The sequence below is a fragment of the Arvicola amphibius genome, chromosome 5 (genome assembly GCF_903992535.2).
Source record: "Arvicola amphibius chromosome 5, mArvAmp1.2, whole genome shotgun sequence".
Taxonomy (NCBI): domain Eukaryota; kingdom Metazoa; phylum Chordata; class Mammalia; order Rodentia; family Cricetidae; genus Arvicola; species Arvicola amphibius.
The window spans coordinates 121133753-121144405 of record NC_052051.1 but is presented as its reverse complement, the minus strand read 5'-3'; the positions used below and the strand labels follow the sequence as shown (position 1 = coordinate 121144405).

The following is a 10653-nucleotide window of genomic DNA, read 5'->3' as shown; positions in this document are numbered from 1 at the left end:
ATGAGGGCAGAGCTCTCCCGAAGCCATCCTGTTTAATACTGTTGCATAGGGGATTAACTTTCCCCATGAGCTTTTGAGGGAACTCCATCATGCACACCGTGGTGACCTTCCATCTAGGAGATCTGAAAGAGACTTGTGGTGTTTCTAAAGAGTTCTTTTTCTCTTAATTGAGGAAATAAGTGAAATATATTAGAACATTGCTAATTTCTGGATCATGAGCATCTAAAGGTCAATAAGAATATGAAACATAACAGGCAGGAAGAAAAGAACAAATGAAGAAAAGGGGGCTGTAACACAAATTCTAATTGTTCTTAACAATAAATATCCAGTCAAATATTAGGTAGCAAAAGCTGAGAGACCAGAGAAGCAGCCAGCCACTACCTCTACCAATGCTCAGACCACACTTCCTTTCCTCACACTGCCTCCTCAGACTGCAACTGTCTCCACCGAACTTCAGACTGCATCCAAGCTCCTATGTCTCCTCTGACTTTATATTTCTCTCTCTGCCCAGCCATATCCCTTCCTGTCTCCACCTCCACAGTCCTGGGATTAAAGGCATGAGAACCCCAAATCCTGGGATTAAAGGTGTGATCCACCACCACCTGGCCTCTAGTGGCTTAGCTCTGCACTCTGATCTTCAGGCAAGCTTTGTTTTTTAAAACACAAACCAAATATCACTACATGGAGCAGAAGGAAAGGAAGAATGAAGGAAAGGAGAGAGGGAAGAAGAAAGGAGACAAAAGGCATCTCCTAGAACATGGCAGTAAATGAGTTGTATGTCTGGAGAACTATGACGAAGCTGAAAGATGCTAATTCAAATACCATTAGGAAGTTCTAGGATAATATCATATAACTAAATTAGAATGTGTTATCCACTATTTTTAATAAAGAAATTTATTCTTTAATTCTGCCTTAATTTAAGAAAAATAGGGGCTGGGCATTGTGGCACACTCCTTTAATCCTAGTACTCCGGGAGACAGAGGGAAGCAGGTTTTTGAGTTTGAGGCCCACCTGGTCTACAAACAAAGTTCCAGGAAAGCCAGGGCTACAGAGAGAAACTCTGTCTCAAAAAGAGACAGACAGAAAGAGAGAGAGAGAGAGAGAGAGAGAGAGAGAGAGAGAGAGAGAGAGAGGGAGAAAAAAGAAAAGAAAAAAAAAGAAAAGAAAAGAAAAGAAAGAAGGAAGGAAGGAAGGAAGGAAGGAAGGAAGGAAGGAAGGAAGGAAGGAATGGCCTTTTTGGGGTCAGGACTAATATCCTCAATATTTGACAATGGGATTAACTGTATATAGAGGAACATTCTTCAGACCTCAGTTATAGAAAATGTTAGTCCTATGGCTGTTTAACTTCAGAAGTCTGGAGGTTTCTAGGGATGGGAGCAAAATGGGCAGGGGAGACCATTATCTTTGGTGTTTTTTGTTTGTTTGTTTTTGTTTTTGTTTTCATTTTTGTTTTCTTTTTTCTTTTTTTGGTTTTTCGAAACATTGTTTCTCTGTAGCTTCGGAGCCTCTCCTGGCACTAGCTCTCATAGGGGAGAGCATTGTCAAAGTGAGACAGTAGCTATATACCAACTGGGTAACAATACTTTCCATTTTCTAATCCTGACACAGCCATACCAGCTCTACTTTCTGCTTTGTTCCTTCATTTAATGGAGCCTTAATTGACACCTGTGAAGGGAGCTGATAAAGCCAGAAGTGATGATTCAGAGATGATAAGGACCAAAGTCAGGACAGGAGTTAAGAAATAAGTCTTAAGAGAAGCAAATGGCTAAAACTCCAATCAGGAGAGGGAGCAAGGGAAAAAGTGTGGGAATGAGCTTGGCAGCTGTAAGAATAATAGGAAACCATGAGCCTGGGTAGGAGTTTTACACTGAAGTAGTGAGAGATAAAACTGATTGGAGAATAAAGAGCACAAATGAGGGTTTTCCATGAAGATTAACGACAAGGCAAGCAAGTGTCCCATGTTCGCTTCATTATATTTGCGTTGCTAGCCAGAGCAAGAAGATAAGAAAAGGAAATAGAAGACATATGTGTAAAGAAGTTAAATTACATCTCTTTATTCAGAAGATAAATCCTCCTGCATGCAGAAATTTCTACGTAGTCTAACCAACACAAGAAATGTTAAGCCAGACAAGATTTCATTCAGGACATAAGATTAATATGCTAGCAATCAGTTCATTTTTAAAACTGGCAATGGATTATCTGAAAAATTAAATTAAATCAAGCCCATTTACACTAGATTAAATTTTTAAAGAAAAAACAGGCAGTTTTAATCCCAACCTTTAATCTCAGTACTTGGTAGGCAGAGGTAGGTGGATCTCTGAGTTTGAGGCCAGCGTGATCTACAGAATGAGTTCCAGGACAGCCACAGCTACTCAGAGAAACCTTGTCTTAAAAGACAAACAAAAAAGGCAAACAAAAAAAAACAACAAAAAATAAGATATTTAGTAATAAATTTAATTAGTGAAGTGTAAAATTTACACACTGAAAACAGTTTCATGAAATCAGCAAGCTAAGTGAATGAGAAGACAGTTCCCATATGTGGATCACAGGCTTATTAAGATGTCAATGTCTCTAAATTGCTATAAAGATTCAGTGTACTACTTCTGGCTTCTTTAGATGCCAGTAGGTTGATTCCCAAATTCCTGTTGAAACACAAGAGGCTTAGAAGAGCCAAGACAACCTTGAAACCCAAAAATGTTGGATAACACTTTTCTGTTTTGAAAACAGAAAGCAACAACAAAAATACCCTAGAATTATTAAGATCATGAAGTACTGGCACAAAGACAGACATACAGACATATGGAATAGATTTGAATTTCTATAAATAAGTCCACTTATGGTCAATTGGTTTTGACAGGGGTGCCAAAACAATTTAGTGTGAGAAAAGAATAATCTTTTCAAAAAATAGTGCTAGAATAACTGGATATGAAGAAGAAGAAGAAGAAGAAGAAGAAGAAGAAGAAGAAGAAGAAGAAGAAGAAGAAGAAGAAGAAAAGAAGAAGAAGAAGAAGAAGAAGAAGAAGAAGAAGAAGAAGAAGAAGAAGAAGAAGAAGAAGTAGTTTGAGAGCTGAGACTAAATCTCAATGATAGAGCACAGGTGCTGAGTTTGAGCCCCAGCACTGAGTGTATATATGTGTGTACACGCATGCTCACATGCACACACACACATATTAAATTGGGGCCCTTACATTATACAAAATGTAATTCAACGTGGATTCTATTCTCAATGTAAGAGCTAAAAGTATAAGATTATTAAGAGTAAAAATAAGACAACATGATCTTACATTAGGCAATAGCTTATTAACTGTTAAACAAAAGCATGTTACTATGTCAGTCACCTTTCTTTTCCCTGTGACAAAGCATCTGACAGAAAAGGCTACGGAAGAAAGGACTTACTGGGCTCCATGTTTTAGAGATCCCAGTCCATATCATTGGCTCTACTGACTCTGGGTCCATGGGAAGGCAAAAGAGTACAAGAGCAGAAGTCTGTGCAGGAAAAGGAGGCGGCTGATCACTACATAGCGGACAGGAAGTGAGAAGTGAAAAGAAAGAAGGAAACTGAGGCAAGATATAGTTTTCAAGGGGTTATACCCAGTGACTTCTTTCCTCCCAACTGGTCTACCTCCTCTAGTTCTCCTCCCCCAAATGTCTATTCCTCTTTCAAAGCCATCAATGGTTTAAACATTAGGTCAGAACTCTTATGATCTAACCCTCTCTGGAAACACCCTCACAGACAGGCATAGTGGCTGTGCTGCACTTTAATAATAATATAGGTGTCTCTCAACCCCATCAAGTTAATGAGCAAGAATAATTGTCATAATAAGAACATTTAGGTAAGCTGGACTTCATTGCAGTCAAACTTCTTCTGTCCTGCTTGCCATCTCCCAAATAACCACATGGAGACATCATATTAATTATGAAATCTTGGCCATTAGCTTGGGGTTGTTCCTAAATAGCTCTTATACTTAAATTAACCCATTTCTATTAATTTACTTTCTGCCTCTTAACTTTTTTACCTTTCTCTGTACAGCTCATGCTACTTTCCCGCTTCCTCCATGTCTGTCAGGCAACTCTGCCCTTCTTCTTCCCAGCATCTTCTCTACCTCCCCAAATCCTGCCTGCCTATTGGCTATTCAGCTTTTTATTAAGCTAATCTGAGTGACACTTCTTCACAGTGTACAAAAAGATTGTTCCACAAAACTATAGATGAAACTTTCTTTCCTACCTGCCAGTTCCCAAATAATTGACATGGAGACTTAATATTACTTATAAATGTTCAGCCAATAGCTCAGGCTTATTACTAAATATTTCTTACAACTTAAATTAACCCATATCTATTAATCTAACTCTGTCATAAGGCTCGTGGCATTTGCCTCTCTGGCATGTTTTTCTTCCTCTCCATCTGGCTGGCAAATCCTCTGACTCTGCCCTTCTTTATCCAAGCATCCTCCTAGTCTGGCTGTCCTGCCCAATCTCTTTCTGTCCAGCTATTGGCCAGTCTGCTTCTTTATTTAACCAATCACAGAGACAAATATTCACACAGTGTAAAGGAATATTCCACACAACGTTTCATCAATATTTAAACATATTTAAACTTCAAAGATCTCTGTGAAGAGAAGATAAAGACAACCTATGGAAGAGGGAAAGAAATGAAAGATTGTAACTGATAAAGGTCCAGTCTTCATAAGACAACAAAAACAAACAAGCCTTTTAAAATAGAATGATAAAAAGCAACTCAATTTAAAAACATTTTGTATTGGAGATGTGTTGCGGGAGCTCCTTCCACTCCTTCAGCCAATAGTCTCTGAGATACCAGCCCATTGGGGCGTGGTCTCTCTCTTTAAAAAAACGCGACCACTTCCCTCCACTCGCCGCTCTGGCTTCCGGCTCTGCTTCCAGCGACTAGGCTCCCTTCCTGATTGCACAGAGGGCTGTTGGCTGGGATGGTGATCTGTAAGTTTTTCCCTTGTAAGTAAATAACCATTCTATTAATCATAATTCCAAACTGGTGTGGGATTGTTTGTGACATACGCCTTCAGAGATGTAGTTCACTGATAAAGTAATTTACAATCATGCATGAGGCCCTGGATTCTATTCCCAGTATCACAGAATAAAAAGGTCTAGAGAAGACATAAATGGCCAATAAGCACACGATGTTCAATATTATCAGTCTTTAAAGTAAAACAAAACCATTAGGCTATAATTTTTTAAAAAACTGACAATTATATCAAAGAAATTAAAATACCTACATTTGGTGGGGATTTTAAAAAGGGGCAGCCACTTTGGAAAACAGTTTGTTTCTCAAAATGTGAAACAGACTTGTCCCATTGCCATGTACTTCTACTTCCAGGTGCACACACACCCAAGAGAATTGAAAACATAGAACCACAGGAAAACTTCCTAACCTGTATCCCCAGAAGCATTGTTAGAATTGCCAGCAAGTAGATGTTCCTCAAATGTGCATAAACTGGTAAGTGGATAAAGAAAATGTGACATCCACAGAATATTATGTCAAGGAAAAGGAACGGAGTGTGAATACACGCAGCATGGGTGAGCCTCTAAAACATGCCGAGGGGAAGAAGCCTGATATATGGAGCCACATATTGTTCTCTTTACATGAAATGTCCCAAATGGGCAAATTCATAAACACAATTGTATATGTTCTCAAAATATGTATATTTTGAGAACATGGACCACAGATGGAGCCATGTGAAGAGACTCAGTGCTTGTGAAAACACTCCAAGAAAGCAAGACGAGTCTCGTGACCCCAGTTTCTTCCAAACATGAAATTGTTCTTGGAATGTGTTCTTGTCCCACGTGTAGCAAATAGGAGTGAATTGACCTAAGATTACTCCCTATTGCTTGCTTCTGGTATTCAATTACATGTTTAAACTACCCTCTAGACGCCTCTATGGAAAAACATGGTTTTGTCACGTATATCTTGTCCTTGTGATTGTACACAACTTGAACTCATGAGAACTTTTCTCATAGGACCTCTCTTAACTCTCAGATTATAAATTGTCCAAGGCTCTGAATAAAGCTGACTATCGCCTGAAACTTTAGTCTACCTCCTCCATTGGCTCCATTCTCCCAGGCCCCACTACCTCTAGAGCTATGTCACCTCTTCTCAGTCTGCCATCCCTCCCTTTTATTTTCTTCTCCAGTGTTGGGGATAGGACTCTGGACGGCCACTTTTAAGCAAGTGCTGTACTTTTGAGTTACGCTTATGCTTTGAATTACATGTGTTAAAATGTAATCTTTTTATGGATGAGTTATATTTGATAAAACTCATAAAAATATAACTTGCAGCATGATACAAAGCTATATATGTTGGAGAAAAATTCCTAGGCTAGGGTACATGAAGTGATTTAGACCTAAATCTGAATATCCTTAAATTATAGGAACAGTGCTGGGGAGAGGCTGCTTAAAGCAGAGGAAGAGGGAGGGACTAAATGGCTGGACGAGAAGGAGAAGAATTGGACATTACTATGATTATTAGACCAGAAACTATTATTCCTATTATGGAAACTTGTAAACTGTAATTGAAGTTGTTTTTTTTTTTTAAGATTTCATTATATTTCCTTATTTTATTTGTGCTTATAAGGCAAGGGGCACATCCGTACATGAAACACATGTGGACGTTGGCGGACAACTTGCAGGAATAAGTTCTTTCTCCCGACTGTGTAGACATGAGGAAGGAGCTTGTCTTAGTGGTAGCTACATTTCCCAGATGAGCTTTCTTGCCATCCTTAAAGTTGGATTTTGGTGGAAATCAACAAATTTAATTTAGATATGGTTTGTTTTTATTTTTTTGAGACAGGGTTTCTCTATGTAACAGTTCTGGCCGTCCTGGAACTGGTTTTGTAGGCCAGGCTGGCCTCGAACTCACAGAGATCCACGTGTCTTTGCCTCTGAGTGCTGAAATTAAAGGTGTGTGCCACTACTGCCCAGATAGACATGATTTTGATGGCGATGACAAGACTTAACAAAGCTGTTCAGTAGCTGCATAGAAAGATGTTTACTTAAAATACAATGAAACAACAAACACATAGCACAAAGGCACAAAGACAATACCAAATCCAGAGCATTTGTTTACAATGGCAAGTTTGATCTCTTGACAGCTGTGCAAACCAATTAAGGATTCCTTGGAGAAGGCGGGAGCCCATTCCTCATGTCTCAGGACATCCCAATAAGAAGCCCCTGCCACTTCAGTCTAGTTCTGAACATTCAAAGCCTGGAAAAGTGGCTTCCTTTGCTTCAGACCCTCTGTCTTCATCTCAGCTTGGTGCAAGTTCAGGTTAACGTCACCTCTTGTCATTAGTTTTGTAAGGTGCACCGCTTACTTCTCTGTCCTTACCTCCTTATGGTTCTAGGGATCAGAACCAGTGCACTGGTCATTCTGGGTACATTCTCTATTACTCATTTACACCCTAGCTCCTGCCTATCTATGCTCCTTTTCAGCCATTGCTATAATGGCATCCTAGCTAAAGGAGCAATGGATGATTCTGTTTTAGCCTAAGGGCTCCAGAAACAACAGTGGCAGGCATTTGGAACTCATTTAGTTTCAGCATAATCTCCAAATTTTACTAGATCTATCTTTACACACCCGTTTAATACATCTTTCTGTTTTCCATTGGCACATGCAGGTACTCCTACGATGACTTAAAGCTCTCCTTTTTAAAAAAGTCTCCCTGGGATTTGCAAATCTCCACTCTCCACGGATCAGTTTTCTTTTCTATGGAGAAGAATCTGATGCACTTGAAAGCGATTTGGAGTACAAATGAATAAATGAAAGATTCTCAGGACGTTGATAATGAAGGGGATGACTATTCAGTCTCCAAATGATCTCATCAGACACTGGGGTAAATTTCAAAACATCCCATAACGAGGCAGCAAACCTCTAATCGGAATTCCCCACTGATAATGGCGGGGATGTTGTTGGAAAATGACTCTAGGTTATTGGAATGTGTGGGCCGGGTGTGAGGCGGCCCATGGATGCCATCAGTGAGCACAGGAGTGTGCTTTCTTCACTTGGGTTTGCCTGCAGTTGGGAAAAGAAAGATTCTTGTTTATTTATTCTGTGAGGGAGATTTAATCTGGAAATTGTTTTCAAATACTGGTTTTCTTAGACATTTTAAACACAGACCAACCTAATTACGTACTGCATTCCAGCTATGTCTCAGCTTTAAGTCACGGAGCCTAAAGCGGGGTAGCCCACGGAAGGAGCCAGGCCACAACGGACAGGCTTCACTGTTCCTTGGGCTTAGGGCAGCGTACTTTTCCAAGTTACCTCCGAAGGTTCTCAGCCTTTTCACTTTTCTGAGCTTCCATCTATCTCTGCCACTTTAAAAGACTGCTCTTCTGGAGGTCACCTGTAATCTCCCAAACCAAACAACACTTCACTATCAATCTCCTGGTCTCTCAGCAGCCTCCTCCACGGGTTGCCGCTTGTTTACAGGCCTCCTTTCCACTTCAGGGCGGTCCCATCTGCAGCTGCTATGTCCCCCTCTGGATTGTCTGCCTTGATCTTCTTGTTGGAGTCTTGCTCTTCTTAACCTGGAAATAAGGCAGCATCTCAGTGACAAGTCTCTGCACCCATTCCTTTCTCCCTAGGTGACTTCATACATTCTCAGGGCCTTTAGCATCAGCTCTAATCATGCTGGACATAACTAAATCCTCACTATCTGCCCCACTCTTCCCCCAACCCAAGACTCAGATGCCTTAGCTGTTGTGTTAATTCTTTAGGTGCCGAATAGGAAGCTCAGTTTTCCTTATTTATTTACTTAATTTTTGTCATTATCAGAGCTGAACCCACCCTCTCACATATGCTAGGCAAATGCTCTACCACTGAGCTACCTCCCCATCCCCAGAAATTTAAATTTAATACATCTAAAACAGAGAGCCCCTGGTTCCTTAAAATCTGGTCCTTTTCCTTGGCTCACCCCCAAGCTGGCAGTCATCTATGACTTTCCCCCTCTGTCTCATGAGCAGTATCTAATCATTCATCAAAGCCTGGCCAGTTTCATCTAGACACTACATATTAAATCCACCCATTTCCTACCATCTCGATTAATTTTTTTCCCCAACCCCAAAGCATCCCTGATCTGCAACAGCCTTTCCTGGCTTCCTTTTCTGCCTTTTGGTCACTAGAACCCGTTCTTGGCACTAAAAGCAGAGGCAGCAGACATGAATGTGTATTAGGAAGATTTTTCAAAGATGTACAACAGGACAGGGACTATTTACCTGTCATTCAACCGTAATGGTTATTAGTTAAATTCTGCCAGTTTGTTTCATCGATAATTGCATCCATTTCTCTGTCTTCTGTATCAGGCAAAAATCACAGACATCATTTCAGCCTTATATATCTCCAAAAGGACACTGTATAATGTGACCACAAGATCATTAGCATATCTGAAATTAACCATCTTTTTTAATATTTTATGTGTATGTATGTTTTGCCTATCTTATGCCTGTGTAACATGTTCTGTGTCTGGTGCCCATGGTGGCCAGAAGATGGCACTGGATCCTCTGGAACTTAGAGATGTTTTTGAGCTGCCACGTGGGTGCTGGACATTGAACAGGGGTCCTCTGGGAGAGCAGCCGGCGCTCTTCACCACTGAGCCATCACTGCAGGCCCACTAATTTCTTAACACAATTAAGTATATTCCAAGTGTGTTTCTGAGTGTAAATATCATAATTTTAATTTTTACTATTTTTGAGACCTCTCCGTGTGTGAAGCTGTCAGTAGACATTCGGTTTTCCTGTGCCAAACTCCAACATTATCAGATTTCAGCTGGGTGCTACCAGAACTGACCTAACGGTCAACCTTTTTGTCATTTATCATATTCACGGTATGTTTAAATAAAGATCCCAAGGAGGTCCACAGGCTGCAGCTGACTGGTGTGCTTCTATGCATCCGGGAGTCTCTAGAGTTCTGCCTCTTGTGTTCTCTCACTCGTTCACCTGGTTTCTTCCACCTTGCAACTTATCTGGTGAAGACGGTGGGGTTGGCTTGGATTCTGCAGAATTCCTGCCTAGTGTATCTCTGTACACAACACAGTTTTCACATTAAAACTGCTAACATAGCCTGATGGGTGGCAGTGTTTTCTTCCACTCTCAGGGCTTTGTTACACAGAGAAACCCTGTCTCGAAAAACAAAACACACAAACAAAAACAAACAAACAAGGGAAATGGATAAACCACACAGGAAGGGATGGAGGAAAAGACTAGGGCATGCATGCAAACGTGGCCCCTTGCTCCATCTTAAGACAAAAGTAAACATCCTATTTGAGGTTTTAAAAATAGACTTGTGATTGGAACAATACAATGGCTTTTTCATAGAAGGCTTCAGGAAATGTCTGCCTAGAGGTGGAGATACTTTCCTCCCATTGTCTGAAGAGAGATGGATGAGGTTTCTTAAGTGATAATGCAGCCCCCAGTATTAAAGGTTTGCGGAGCATCTCAGATTCACTTGATCGCACCAGCCCTCATGCTGCCTTTTAATTTATTTTTTACTAAAACAGGGTCTCACTAAGTTTCATAGGCTGGCCTTGAACTCAACTGTGAAGCGGAGGCACGCTTTGACCATATGATCCTCCTGCTTTAGAGCTATGATTACAAGTTTGGGTTGCCACCAACCAGGTGTGGTGGCCT

The 10653-nt window shown here is 40.5% G+C and overlaps 1 protein-coding gene across 1 annotated transcript in view; it reads left to right on the top strand.

The window, feature by feature from the left end:
• Positions 1–10653, top strand: part of Mcc (MCC regulator of WNT signaling pathway) — a 292443-nt gene that overhangs the window by 39740 nt on the left and 242050 nt on the right. The gene's annotated exons all lie outside the window — the stretch shown is intronic.